Source organism: Schistocerca nitens, chromosome 12 (assembly GCF_023898315.1).
Source record: "Schistocerca nitens isolate TAMUIC-IGC-003100 chromosome 12, iqSchNite1.1, whole genome shotgun sequence".
Lineage (NCBI taxonomy): Eukaryota > Metazoa > Arthropoda > Insecta > Orthoptera > Acrididae > Schistocerca > Schistocerca nitens.
The window spans coordinates 15,892,257-15,907,423 of record NC_064625.1 but is presented as its reverse complement, the minus strand read 5'-3'; positions in this window follow the sequence as shown (position 1 = coordinate 15,907,423).

Here is a 15,167-nt window from a genome sequence, read left to right as displayed (position 1 = left end):
TGTGTCCATTGCATTAATAGTGCCCTTCTTTGTTCTTGTTGAGTTTCCCTGTTAGTCCTGTTCGATATGAACCCTACCAACTACTATGGTTTGCAAGTGCGGGTTGTTGGCAATCCCTCTGGTAGGTACAGAAAGCTGGATGAATCGTGAATTGGGTTGTCAGGTTAAGTGGATGCTGCTGCCATGGAATATCTCAGACCAGTCAGTACAAATGACTATAATAAACACCAGTAGAAGTAATGTCTACTATAAAAATCTTAAAATCAAAAAGTTATAGTGGCTATGATAATATATAAACAAAGTTGGTCAAACATTGTGCCTCTGAGTTCAGTGACATTTTAAGTTATTTGTGTAAGTAATCTGTTATCAGTACAACATTTCCTGAATGGTTGAAATATGCTGAAGTTAAGCCTTTGTATAAGAAAAGAGAGAGAGAGAAATACCATCAAACTTCCATCCAATTTCAACTTTTGCACACATTCTCAAAAAGTTTAGTAAAGATAACACCCGTATACAGTTGTTTTCATAACCATCTGCCCACAAATAAAATATTATTCCAATCCCAATTCAGATGCATAAAGGGCTCCAATATTGAGAAGGCTATCTACACACACACACAGTGAGAATGTACTTAATTCATTAGACAATTAATTACTGGCTATTGATATATTTTGTGATCTGTCAAAGGCATTTGATTGTGTAAATCACAACCTTTTAAGTAAATTAGAATAGTATGGTGTAACAAGAAATGCTGCAAAATGATTCAAATCCTTCATCTCTGTCGGAAAACAAAGTGTGTCAATAGGAAAGAGACGTGTATTGAGCTATCAGGTATGATTCAACTGGAAACAATAATGTGGTGCCCTCCAAGATTCCATCTTAGGACCCTTGCTTTTTCTTGTGCACATCAATGACCTTTTGTCAGTAACATTACCAGTTGTCAAGATTGTTTTGTTTACAGGTGATACAAACATAGCAATAAATAGTAAGTCAAGAAAAGGCCTTAGAAAGGTTGTCTAATGAAATTTTCATGGACAATAATAAATGGTTCTTAACCAATTGTCTGCCAGTAAAGCTTGAAAGAACATACTCTATGTAGTCCAGGACTTGTAACAGGTTTCCTGCCAGTATGTGTCTCAAATATGACGACAAGCATATGGAAGAAGTTGACAGTGTTTAATTGTTTAGATTACAGTTTGATAACAAATTTAATTGGGAGGAGCATACCACAGAGTTCCTGATGTGCCTAAACAAATTTCTGTTTGCTATGCAAATGCTGTCAGACATAGGTGATAAAAAAATAAAAAAGCTAGCGTACTATGTTTACTTTCATTCCATATTATCATACAGGGTTATTTCTGGGGTTACAAATTGAATCAAGCTGAAGTTTTCTGAGCCCAGAAACATGCAATACTAATTATTTGTTGTATGAACTCAATAACATCCTGCAGAAAGCTGTTTAAAGAACTGGGATACTAACTACAGTGTCCCAATATATTTATCCCTTAATGAAATTTGTCATTAAAAATGTGTCTTTTTCTTCTCCAAACCAAAGGCTCAGTTCATGGAATCAGCAGTAGAAATAAGAATAACTTTCACAAAGATTTAGTCACTTACTTTGGTTAAGAAAGATGCCAACTATTCAGTGATACACATTTTCAGTAATAGGCCAGCACTCATAAAAAATTCAACTAATAAACAGGTGCAGTTTGAGAGGAGTCTAAAGGATTTATTGGTGGCCAACTCATTGTACTCCACTGATGAATTCCTTAGCAGAACCAACTGATGTGTATATGATGTTAATAATATCACATAATGTTAATATTGCGCACAATCTCACTTCTGAACAAATTTTGTGCAGTAATGTGATGCTGCAAAATTGGCTGCAATACTCTAAGAATTATGTTATGCACATAAATGTATTGAACATTTAATATTTGATGATAAGTTCAATACCCTTTTCAATGCAAATTTATTTACTTTTATTTACACCGATTCCACCTCCACAAGGGAAATGTCATTTGGAATCTGTATACGGTGCATTAGCATGTATGTTCTTAATTTATAAATATTTATTGTGTGTTCTTGTTTTGTGACATGTTCCAATCCCAGATGATCTCTTCACTATGGATCAACTGGAACAAAAAGTACGTCTAACCTGAAACCTGAGATTACCAGAAGATTTTTGGCATAAATCTAAGAATATCAAAAGATGGGGAAATGGAGGTATTATATTTGTCACATTACATACAAAACTCAACTCTGCCGAGGTACAATTTCAAGTTATATGTGAGATTGATTGTGCAGGACCAGTATTGAGGGTGAGTGCAAACATACAATTGAACCCTTCTGTCAACCACGACATTTTTCCCCAGATAAAACAGACAAAATCAGAAAAAAATCCTAAGCTTGTTAATACGCATTTTATTATTTCATCATTGGAGGAGACTTTAATCACCTCTGGAAACCATTGGGATATTTACACTTTTGTAGGTGGGATGACAAGACATCCCGTGAAACAATACTATATGTTTTCTCTGAAAATTGCTAAGAGCAGATAGAACTTTTGATATTGCAGCACATCAGCAATCGTGAATAATTTAATGATTATAAAGAATCCACCTCGATTGCAAATTGAAACCGGATGTTGACCTTGGTTTCGGCACGGATAACCACACCTTCTTCGGAACACATTAAAACTACAAACTGCCTAAAGAGATATGGTCCAACATTAATACAGAATGCCCAAAAGGGCAAAAGACTCGCATAAAATGTAAAATAAACAGTACGCGTGTACCTGAGAGCCCGCAACCCACAGAATGTTGGCTGGGGTGAGGAAGCACACTTCTGATGTTTGAGCTAAGTACAGCTATTGACATGGTACACATGTACTGTTTATTTTGCATTTTATGCGAGTCTTTTGCCCTTTTGGGCGTTCTGTATTAATGTTGGACTCTGCCTCTTTAGGCAGTTTGTAGTTTTAATGTGGTTATCCGCACTGAAACCTAGGTTGACATCCGGTTTCATTTTGCAATCAAGTGGGTTCTTTATAATCATTAAGAGTAGGTAGTTCAGAAGTCCACTCACGTCTGGCTTATATTAGATCTAATGGTAACATGAACATGTCCCCATTGAAACTGGTATCAGCAACTGGGAGGCAGTTGTAGCAGCAATGCTTACCAAAGCACAAAGGCCAACTAAAGTAAGTAGACAGGTGTACATGTTCAGTGAACTGTGTAAAGAGTCAGCAGTGCCATGTCACATGGAAGAACTCCAAACCTGTACCACTAGGCAGGAGCCTGTTGAGAGGCTCTGGACAGGATACTGTAAAGGAATTGTGGCTGCACTTTAAATGAATAGCTGGATAGATATGTACCTAGTTTCTGACAAGATAAATTTTCTTTCTAAAGAAACAGACTACTACAAAATAGGTGTAAAATGAAGCATAGGATAGGAGATAGACGAATAAGAAAGCCCATTTGGTTGTGCATGAAGGCTTTGAGGACTACCATACCCAAATCTTATTGAAAGGTCTCTCATGAAAACTAAAGAAATTATAACTAGATATCAAGACTGTCGTCAGCACCAACAATAGTATGCAGTACGTATGGATGACGGGGGAACTGAAATTAAGGGAAGTGAAGCAAAAGGAAAAATGCTGAGCCTCATTTTCTGTTGGTTTACAAAGGAAAGTACAGGAGGACTGCCCCAGTCTAATCCTTACATTGCTGCAATGTCATTGGCACAGAGAAACAGCTGGAGTCACTAAAACTGATGGTATAGCAGGTGGCAGACTTCAGTGCATTGGCAGTTTACTGGTAAAATATAGTTGGTCTAGAAGGAACATAATACACAAAAAAACTCATGTTACCCATCCTAGAATTTTTCTGAATCGTGTGGAACTTGTACCAAATACATCTAACAAAGAGAGGTCCCCAGAGGTGGGATAAACTTTCTAAAATTGTCTGTATGGTGATATATGTTAGGGTCCCTTATATCACACACTGCAGCCCTTCAGCCTGGTGGGCTCTTGTTTGCAAGTAATCAACAAAAAAAAATTCGGAATTTTGCATGATATTCTAGAGCTTTAAGAATGATGAAAGTACACAGAGCGGCAATGCGGGTTAGTGTTAACACGCTTTCCTCACATACAGAAAGTTGTAGGTTTTAACCTCTTCAGATACTGTAAAAAATTTATTTTCAAATCTTTACTGAAAATATGCTGATCATAATTTTTATTCCATTTTAAATGTAATTTCTTAAAATTTCTGATCCTGTGTCACATCTTTTTAACCATCAAATTAACTACTTCATTCGATCTTATTTTTGCTTCTATTCTATTTTCACTTGAATTCTTTGTGCATCTGCTTGTACTTATTTTCATGTATTAACTGCAATTCAATTTCTTGTGTTCTATCATTTTTTATTTTCGTCCATGTTATGGCATTCATTATTTCTTTTCTTCATGTTGCTTGAATCTGTTTATAATTCCTTGCTTCATTTAAATCTTCATCTGCCTATTTTGTCTGTAGTGCAACAAGAATTTATGTTTTAAATATTTGGTTGATGATTACCATCCAAAAAAATTTACATCTTGTAACAAAAAATACATTTTTGACAGTTGTGCACCCAGTGTAAATAGATTATTTTGTCTGTTGTATTTTAAATGACAGCTGGCATTTTCAAATGTTTAAATATTATGATAGATAAATAAATAAAAATAATTAAAATCACATGCACAGAGATTATTCTTTTTTCCAGGCAAAATAGAGCCAATGAAATAATTAATATGGTGATTAAAGTGATGTAAAAAAGGATTAGAAATGTAAAAAATTACATTTAAAGAAATTAATTGATTAAAAATAATTATCAGTCATTTAGGCAGGTTTGATTTAAACTCGGGGACCATCAGAAAATTCTAAAAATAATAATACTAAAGAGTGATAAACTCTTGAAGATCAATGCTACCTGTCCCGTGAAAACATACATACAAAATTTCCAAAACCAGTGTTAATCGAGGGCACTAGGAGTATACTGCACCCTCCAATAACATCACTCCCATAAGGACTGAGAAGACAAGATTACACTCTATTTAGTGTGCACAGGGACTGTTAAGCAGTCGTCCTTCCTGTGTTCTATATGCAAAAAAAAATACAAATAAACTTTAATATGTGGTACAATAGGAGGTACGCTCTACCACGCACTTCACAGTGCTTTACAGAGTATGAATGTACATTGTATTTTCTCAGTACCACACCACTGGGCCGAAGTCTGCCACCTTCTATGCCTGTGACATCCGTGGTCTCTCCATTTAATATCTTCACAAATTGTTGCACCGAGGATTTTCTATGATTCAGATAACTCCCATTGTGGCTCATTTATACTGTGCTCACAGGATGAAACATTACTGCATTTAGTGAAGTACACAATGCATCACTTTGAACTGTCGTCAAGATCTGACCAGGTGTTTTTTCAGTAGTTGTTGTTGTTGTTGTTGTTGTTGTTGTTGTGTTCCCCCTCCCAGATAGTACTTAATCATAGGTAACTTCATCTTCTGCAAAAACTGTGAGGTTACCTTTAATATAATTTGCCAAGTTATTGATGTATAATACAAACATCAAGGATCGCATTACACTTCTGTAGAGCACACATAAAGTTACTTCTGCATCTGTTGTGATTCTTCATTCAAGATGACATGGCGCAGCCTCCGTACCAAGAAACCATCAATTCAATCACAAATTTTAATACCCCATATGATCCTACATGGGTTAACACAAGACCAGAATCTTGTTCATTGTTATTATTTGAATCACTTGAAAACACTGCCATCTTTTGCATCTTTACAGATCTAATTTTGTCTCTGTCACGGAATTCATCCTCAGAACCATAAAAACACCATCCATACAAGCAACCAAGTCCTCATTCTCACTAAGAATAATCAAGTTAAAAAACTGGAAAAGTATTTCGGGTTTGTTCATTTCCTTCCATCTGCTAAATTGGACCACCTCTAAAACCAGGAGGAATATAAAGCCATCAATAGTAACAATTTTAAATATCAGAATACAATCAAAACGCCAAATTTGCTTCAAGCTATGGGGTGTGAATTCGATCATTCTTGTGCAGAGCTGGCATACGGTGCAGGAAAGGAATGCCACTATTCGCCCGGGGACAGTAAAGAATTGTCACACAAACTTAATGACCACAGGTTTGATGAAGGATGCAGGAAAACAGGTCGTTCACCCACAACTTGGGTGTCCTGGGAATGTGGTGATTGTGCAGAACATGTTCAGTTGTAGCCCAAGGAAATGAACACACACGCAGATCATGAGAGCAGATTCACATGGCACACTGTGATCATATGTTACATAAAGAATTTACTTTCGAGCATAGAAGCCCCATAACATGCAGCAACTGACACCAGAAGACTGTGATCACAGATTGGAGTATGGAAAGTTGGTGTTGGGTTGGCACAAAGGATGGCTTCAAATGTTTCCCCAACTTCCTCTAGATTGATAAGGCCTTATTCCATGTGGTGGGGGTTTCATCAGTCGGCACAATAGCAATTACTGGGCAGCACTGAATCCTGGAGTTACGGTGGAGAAGATACAATCTCATCCAAAAGTGACTGTGGTGTGGAATGATGACTACAAATATCATCAGCCAGTATCTTCTGCGTGACCAATGAATGGGGCACACTGCCTTCGAATGCTTGAGGATTACGTTTGGCCCACCCTATATAGCACACTGTGAGTGTTTTGCGCATTCATCAAAATTCAAGTTGACAGACGGACCACACTCCGTGGCCGCAGTGCCCTCGCTGGTGGAACTGCGGAACTCCCCTTTTTTCTGTGTTACCACTCTCCCTGGCTGCTAGTGCACTGTGTCATCTTTGACGAGAACAAGTTGTGGAGATGATGGTGTTCCGTGCACTGTCCGATTGGTAGCTGCTATCACAATTCATTTGATTTTCTGCCAGGTGTTCAACCAAGAATCTTTTGAACATACTGACAGTGTCACCATGGGCAGCCCTCTGTCTTCCTTGCTGGCCGACCTTTTTGTGGAGGATTTCAAGGAGAGAGCACGTGAGTCAGTTGTTCCTAAACCAACTATATTTTGGAGGCATGTCGTGATACTTTCATACTGTGGCCTCGTGGAGAATATAAATTGATGGATTTTCTTCACCACCTCAACTCCATTCGGTTCACCATGGAAAGAAAGATGGTTGCCAGCCACTCTTGGATGTATTGGGTAGATGAAAGACTGATGGTTCTCTGGTGCATTCAGTTTATTGTAAGCTTACTCATACTGATTTCTATTTGCAAGCATTAAGTTGTCATCACCCGTCGCAAACTATGAAGCATGCTTAAAACACTCATAAACAGAGCTCACACTGTCTTGGATCTGGATTGTTGAATGGTACTTAAGTAAATAAATTAGTGAAATCAAAGTGAACTAGAAATTAGAATATAAATGAAAAACTTTGTTTAGTTTAGAGAGTTACATACTGGCAAACAGCAGGCAAAACAGCAGAACAGAAGAGACAATGACCGTGAAGTCAGCAAGTTCCACATAAGCGGGCGCTGTCGATTCAGCCGTCAGGGCATCGCCCGACCGGCTCACGCGTTTCTCAGTTGTCGCATGTTAGCAAAGGCCCTCGCCTACATTCCAAGAGCCAATGACCGACGTTAAGAAGTTTCTTCGAGGAGCTTCTCAACGTGACAGAAGAGGCAATGACCGTGAAGTCGTTCACCTCCAGTAAACTGAAGTGAATAAATACGCGAGACGCAGTGGGCCAGACAGACGGAGACGAAGACGAGAGGAGAGACGAACAAGACGAAGAAGTGAAGAAGCGTAGCAGTAGTTTTCAGTCAGTTTCGGTGCTGAAGACCATCTTGCAAGAAGAGTCTACATCATTCACAGACGCACAAAGTCCGTCGCTGTAATGGAATAGCAAGCAGCAGCCTCTGCGCCAGAAGACAGAAGTTAAAAGGTATTTGAAGTCTGATTTTTACATACCCGGGTGACTCGTGAGGATGGGAAGGAGACGGCCTCACATCAGCAGTCACCTGTGAGCTGGGATGAAGATCTGACAGCCGAAGACTGGCAAGCGGGAGTCTGTTGTTAGAGTCCAGGGCACTGGCCTTCCCCTGCCGCGTCGCTCCGCTGGCCGACGCACAACACACGCGACCGCTTAGAGAAGAGAAACACTGGGACGCCACATCCAAGGTATCACCATCCGATGCACGACTTCGCTCGCAATAATTAAATGGGCCACCTTGCACTGCGCGTCTCCAGTCAGCTGGGCGACACGAGATACACACTGCCACGCGTAATCAGCCACCGCCGCCGCTGCCGCAGCAGAAGACTTCGCAAATGACACAGCTGCCGCTCTCCGAGCCAGAACATTGAGTAAGAAACAGTTGTACAAATCTTCAATAAAAGTTATCTTACGTAAAAATGATGTTTCATTTGACCGCATACCCGAGCCAAGGAAGAACCCGCCCTGCCCACAAGTTGTTAAGAGAGAAAAATTAATTAATTTAGTATTTTCACCCTGACATAATGATTTAGAATGCTCATCCTGACAATTGACTAGCATTAAAAGAGAAAACCCAGTTACATTAGTATCACAACTGTTACAGGATAGTTTACCTAAAGAGCTCAGCAACCTAAAGACAATATTTAGAAAGAATGGATATTTCTCTCAGCACACTGTGGATATAGAGGAGAACACCAGCAAAATCTTTAGATTTTCTTCCTAATAACAAGAATCAGTAAATTACAAGTGAAAGTGATTTTCCATCCACCATCTAAGGGTGCAGACCTTTCGGGATTGGTTAAGGATGACTTGTTATTGTGGAAGGCTGGAATTTACAAAATACCTTGTCAGTGTGGTATGGTTTAGATAGGACAAACCACATGCACTGAACTTCAGTGTTGCACTCACCTTTGCAATGAAGCAAGACTGCTATTGTCAAACACTGTATTTCCCCTGGACATTCAATGGAGTATGAAACTGTGGTTCTGACCACAGCTACATCTTTTTGGGACTCCATTATTAAAGAATCTGTAGAAATAGGCCTGGTGGAAAATCTGATGAATTGTGATAGCAGCTAATGGTCCATGGACTCCCATCATCTCCACGATTTGTTCTAATTGAAGACGACAGAGTGCATCAGGGGTGGTGGTGAGTGGCAACACAGAGGACAACTGAGTTCTGCGGTTCCACCACCAAGGGTGCTGCTGCCATGAAGTGTGGTACCGTCGTCTGCCAACTGGAATTTTGACGCATGCGTGGAATACTCGCAGCGAAGATGACTGGCAGGTGTCCAGACGAAATATCGTGCAGTGAATTAATTGGTGATTGGCTGCAAGCCCAAAATTTGTTTGAACATTCAGTTTGCTGGGAGAATTTTAAAATTCACAGTTTCCAGGCTGATACCCTGTGCCTTTTTATTTTATGGGGCTGGGCAAAACAGGAGGTGTACTGGATGAAACCTTGCACATTGGACATATTGGAAGCACAAATTTGGGAAATTCATACAAACATCCCACACAACTTCCTACAGAAAGCTATGGATTCCATTCCAGGTCAGTTGTTGTCACAGGTGCATACACTGAAATTTAATTGACTTTTAATGTATGTAATCATATTCCCATATAACAATGTAAATATTGTATTAATTTCAAATAAATAACCCTGCAAAGACAAAAGTTGTACATCAGTTTCGATACCTACCTGCTCATCCTGTACATGAATGCAATCGGGTTTGATATATTGACCAGCGGTGTAAACATCTAAATAGATGAAGCTGTTAAAATATATCGCAGCAGATGGCACCTACAGACAGCACGTAGAAAACGCAATGGATGGTGTGTGAAATACAAGTTAACTCTGGAGCTGTCCATATTGTTAATGAGGGTGTATGTGGAAGTCAAGGAAAACTGCATCTACGTGACTGTCTTGTAATGTAGCCCTCAGGATGTTGTATGGGAAAGATGCAAGTGGGATTTGCACGACCAGTGTTTGCAGAAGCCACATTCTATCTGAAATACTCATTGTGTTTGAGCTCTGGATACGGTGTAAGATTCTACAACTGATGGATGTCAATGAAATGATAGCTGATTTTGTGCATCATTTCTGCCACCGTGCTTATTGACAGGTGTGATCTGTGCTTTGTTCCAGCTATTTGGCATGGATTTCTATTTGAGGGAGATACAGTTTATTATAGTCAGAATAGAATGTGGTGGGGATCTTTTGTGCACTGGAGCTCTCTTCAGTTTCAGCTGTTTCTCAGTGGCGTTGGCACTAATATGTATATCACTCACCTTAGCAGTGTTGCGTGAATTGGCGACAGGCTCTGTCTTTAATGCATTAGCTACACTTTACTTGTGAGATATCTATAGACCATGTGTCAGTATGTGTGAATGTGATCCTCTGATCATTTGTATTGCAGAAGTAATTGCCATCTCATAGGTAAGTGTGAAAACATATTTAAGATGGTATTCAAAGGAGGACCAATGTCTTCATACATGCCAAAAAGTGGGAAAGTCCAATGTGATTCCAAGACTAGTGAGATCGAGGCATCTCATATGCCAGCATCAAGATTAAATCGGCTTCAGAAGTGGGTACAAACCTCGATCTGCTGTGATTGCCATCTGCTGATGTCTTCATCCTGCCGGTTTCCATAAGTACAAGCACGAAACAAAACAAGCCATTACATCTCACTACTGGAACATGTGTTACGTACCTCCCAGCTGGCAGTGACTTCTGGGAACTCCTCATACTGCCCAAAAAGTAAGAAGTTTGTTTGCACAAAGGTGACAGACTGTCTGTGTCAAAATCCCACCAATCTTGCTACCCTCTGAAATGCATAGCTACAACAGCACAGAATGAAATTATGGGTGTGACTATTAGGTTTGGATCACTGCAGCTGCAGTGGGATAACTGGTTGCAGTTCATCCAGGATGGATTTGGACAAATAAACTTTAAGACAAAAGAAAAAAAGACACACCGTGAAGGAGTTATCCAGATGGGACGGAAATCTGTAGATATGATGTGCATGCACAAACAAACAAGTTGTTATAATTTCAGAAAAACTGGATTATTTATTCAAGATTAAGAGTTTGCTCTGCCTCTGTCCGTTAGGGAAGCAGTTATTCAGATTGGCATTTATAGATAGAATTGTTGGATGTCCAATTGGCACTTTAGATCATCAACATCTGTGCTGGTGCATAATACCCTAAGTGTTCTCAAGCGGGGAGAGATCTGCCTACCTCACTGGCCAGGGCAACAAATTGGGATATAGAATATCGTTCACATACTGCTTTGCTGTAAAGGTACCTCAGATGACAACCAAAGGGGTCTGCTATGAAAAGAAATGGCACCTCGGATCATCACTCCTGTTTGTTGGTCCGAATGGCGGCCATCAGCCAGATTGATATATCCCACCGCTGTCCGGGTTGTCTTCAGACAAGTCTTTGCTGGCCACCAGGGCTCAGTTTGAAGTGGGGCTCATCACTGAAGAAAATTTACCTCAGTCAATGATTTTCCAGGCTTAAGACGTGTCTGGAGACACCCCAGACAGCAGTGATATACCAACATTACATCTACCAATTTCTGTCCCACTCTAATGATTCCTTTGTTGTGCATTGATAATTCCTCCCCCTCCCCTCCCCTCCCCCCCCTTCCTTCCTTAGAGTGTACATACATCTGTCAGAAGAACATATGCTGTCAATCCCTTTATCCACTTGAATAGTTCTTCATCCCCTTTTTTTTGGCGACACATGAAAAACAACTAATAAGGAAAGAAGGGAGAGGATGCATTAGATGATGTCAGCGTATTTGTGCCTTCCTCACATTCTCCCATTCCTTGAGAACTCTACATTGTGTTTAGCAACGAGGAGGTATGTAGAATTCATATTATAAGTAGAAGTGCTAACATTTATTTTAAATTTTTCTATTCCCCGAATCATGTTACAATGCCATATTTACTGTGAGGGAGCTCGATCATGCTCTCAGTTCATTCCAATACTCTGCCCCAGGGCCAGACACAATCCACATTCAGATGCAGCACCCTTCTCTTGCAGGCAAGCACTTTCTGCTTAACACGTACAACCGCAGAGGGCACATTTCCCGGGCGCTGGTGCAAAGCCACTGTCAGTAAGGACAAAAACCTTCCTTCTAGCTACTGCCTCATCTCTCTTACCACCTGCGTTTGCAAGGTGATGGACTGCATGATTCACGCCCAGCTGATATGGTGGCTTGAGGCTCGCAATTTACTGATGAATGCACAGTGTGGATTTCGAACGCTGCATTCTGCAGTTGACCATCTCATTACTTTATCCACCCATGTCATGTATGGTTTTCTGTGGAAATCCCACACTGTGGCCAAGTTTTTCCATGTGGAGAAGCCCTACGACACCTGCTGGAGAACTGGTATCCTCCGTACTCGTTACACATGGGGCTTCCATGGCCGTCTGCCCCGTTTCCTTCAGGCATTTTTTGTTTTCAAGGTGCGGGTGGGTTCTGCTTTGTCGAACACTTTTATCCAGGAAAGTTTTGTGCCTCAGGGTTCCATCCTGAGCAGCATCTTCTTTGCCATCACAATTAACCCTATAATGACCTGTCTCCTGCCGAGTATCTCTGGATACCTTTTTGTTGACAATTTTGCCATCTATTGAGTTCTCCATAGACCTGTCTCACTGAGCGGCACCTTCAGCGATGTTTTGATCATCTTTACTCCTGGAGCTTCGACAATGGCTTTCACTTTTCCACTTACAAAACCGTCTGTATGAATTTCTGGTGATGCAGTTGGTTTCTCCCACCATCTTTACATCTTCGGCCTGTTGCCCTTCCATTTGTTGAAACTGCAAAATTCCTGGGGCTCATGCTCGATAGGAAACACTCGTGGTCCTCCCATGTGGCAGCCCGCTGTACACAGTTCCTCAATGTGTTCAGTGGTACTTCCTGGGTTGCCGATCGAACCACCCTCCTCCATTTGTACCGGTCCCTTTTCTGTTCGAAACTCGACTATGGGTGCTTTGTTTATGCGTCTGCACATCCATCCCTCTTATGCCATCTCAACACTATCCATCATTGTGGCATCCATTTGGCCATGGGCACTTTTTACACTAGCCCAGTTGAGAGTCTGTATGCTGAAAGCTGCTGAACTACCACTGTCCTACTGCCGTGACTTTTTCTTCAGCAGGTATGCATGCCATTTGTCTGCCTTGCATGCATGGCCACCCATCCTACGATTCCTATGATCGCCAGTATGGGGCGCGTCCCTCTTTGTTACCTCCTGGAGTCCGCTTTCAGCACTTGCTACGGCAGCTTAACTTCACACTACCTGCAACTTTCATGGTGTGTGTGAACCCTTCACCACCTTGGCTTCATGAAGCAGCCGAAGCTAACCTTGGCATTCATTTGCTTCCTAAGGACACTACTCTAGCCTCCGTCTCTCGCCTTCAGTTTCACAACCTTCGCATGGAACTTCACAACGGTACCTTTGTATACACTGATGGCTCTCGAACTGACTGTGGGTTTGGGTGTGCCTTCATCATTGCCACCCGTGTCTTTCAATATCGGCTTCCGGCACACTGCTCGGTATTTACAGCCGAGCTCTTTGCCCTGTATCAGGCCACGGAGTACATCTGGCGACACAGACTTTTCAATTGTCCCCCCTGCTCAGATTCACTCAGCGCCCTTCAAAGTCTATGTGTGCTGTACACCGCCCATACCTTAGTGCAGCAGGTCCAGGCAAACAGTCTCTTGCTCACTCTTTGTGGAGCCAGTGTGATGTTTCTGTGGGTTCCTGGTCATGTCGGTCTTCCAGGAAATAAGGCTGCTGACGCTGCTGCCAAAGCTGCAGTCCTCGTATCTCAGCCCGAAAGTTCCTGTCTTCCCTCCAATGAGCTCTGTATTGCTGTCTGTCGAGAGGTGGTGTCCCTTTGGCATCGCCAGTGGTCCTCCCTTCACGGGAATAAGCTTCAACTTATTAAGCATCTCCAGCAGCTTGGACGACCTCCTTTCGGCCCCCCTGCTGGGAGGAGGTCATTTTAACTAGGCTGCGTACTGGGCACTGCCTTTTTAGTCATCGTCATTTGAAATGTGGTGCTACCCCACCTCTTCGTACATATTGCGCACCCAAGTTTTAGCTGTCTGCCACTTCCGGATGGAATGCCCATTTTTTTTAACCATTTACATTCCCGCTTGGGTTTGCCATCTGAGTTTTAGCAAATGAGGCGCGGGCTGTCGACTGTATTTTATTTCTTATCCGCCAAAGCAATATGGCGAAGGCCATTTAATTTTTAGTTTTGGATCTCTGTGTCTGTATGATGTTTTTTTAGCTCTTTTTCCACATGCCTGTTCTTAGCTGTCTTCTATTATGTCAATTGGGACTGACGTATAGTCGTTTTTAACTCATCTCTGTCTTCATGTTCTATAGTTTCGACTTGGCCGCGTATGACCCCAGTGGTTTTTTGCACCCTAAAGCAAAACAAACCCAAATAGGAGAGGAAGACTACATCCCTGCCTTGTGCACTTTTTAATCCAAGCATTTCTCTCCTAGGTCTTCCATTCTTGTACATATCGTATATTACTTGCACATTCCTATAGTTTTACTTTTATATCCGAGAATTAAAACATCCCGCACCAATTGACACTTGCAAAAGCTTTTTCAAGCTCAACAAGTCTTGTGAAAAACGTTGATTTATTTTTGTGTGTCTTGCCTTCATTGCCAGTCAGAAATGTCTCTCTGGTGCCTGTGCCTTAACCTTTCCTAAAGCTGAATTGCGTGTTGTACAGCAGACCCTCAGACTTCTTCTCAATTCTTCTGTATATAATTCTAATGAGCAGCTTGGATGCATGACCCATTAAACTGACTGTATTCTTCTTCTATTGTTCTGCCTTTGCTATCTTCAGAATTGTACAACTGGTCTTCTACGGAAAATTGGATAGTATGTCTCCAATCTCATGGATTCTGTACACTAACTTGAATTATTGGGATGCCACCCCTCTCCCCCAGTGAGCTTAGAAATTCTGAAGGAATATAATTTATACATTCTGTCTTGTTTCATAGCAAGCCTTCCAAAGTTTTGTCAATCTCTGACTCCTATACTGGATCTGCTCTGTTGTCCAAATTGAATCCCATTTATTCTTCTAT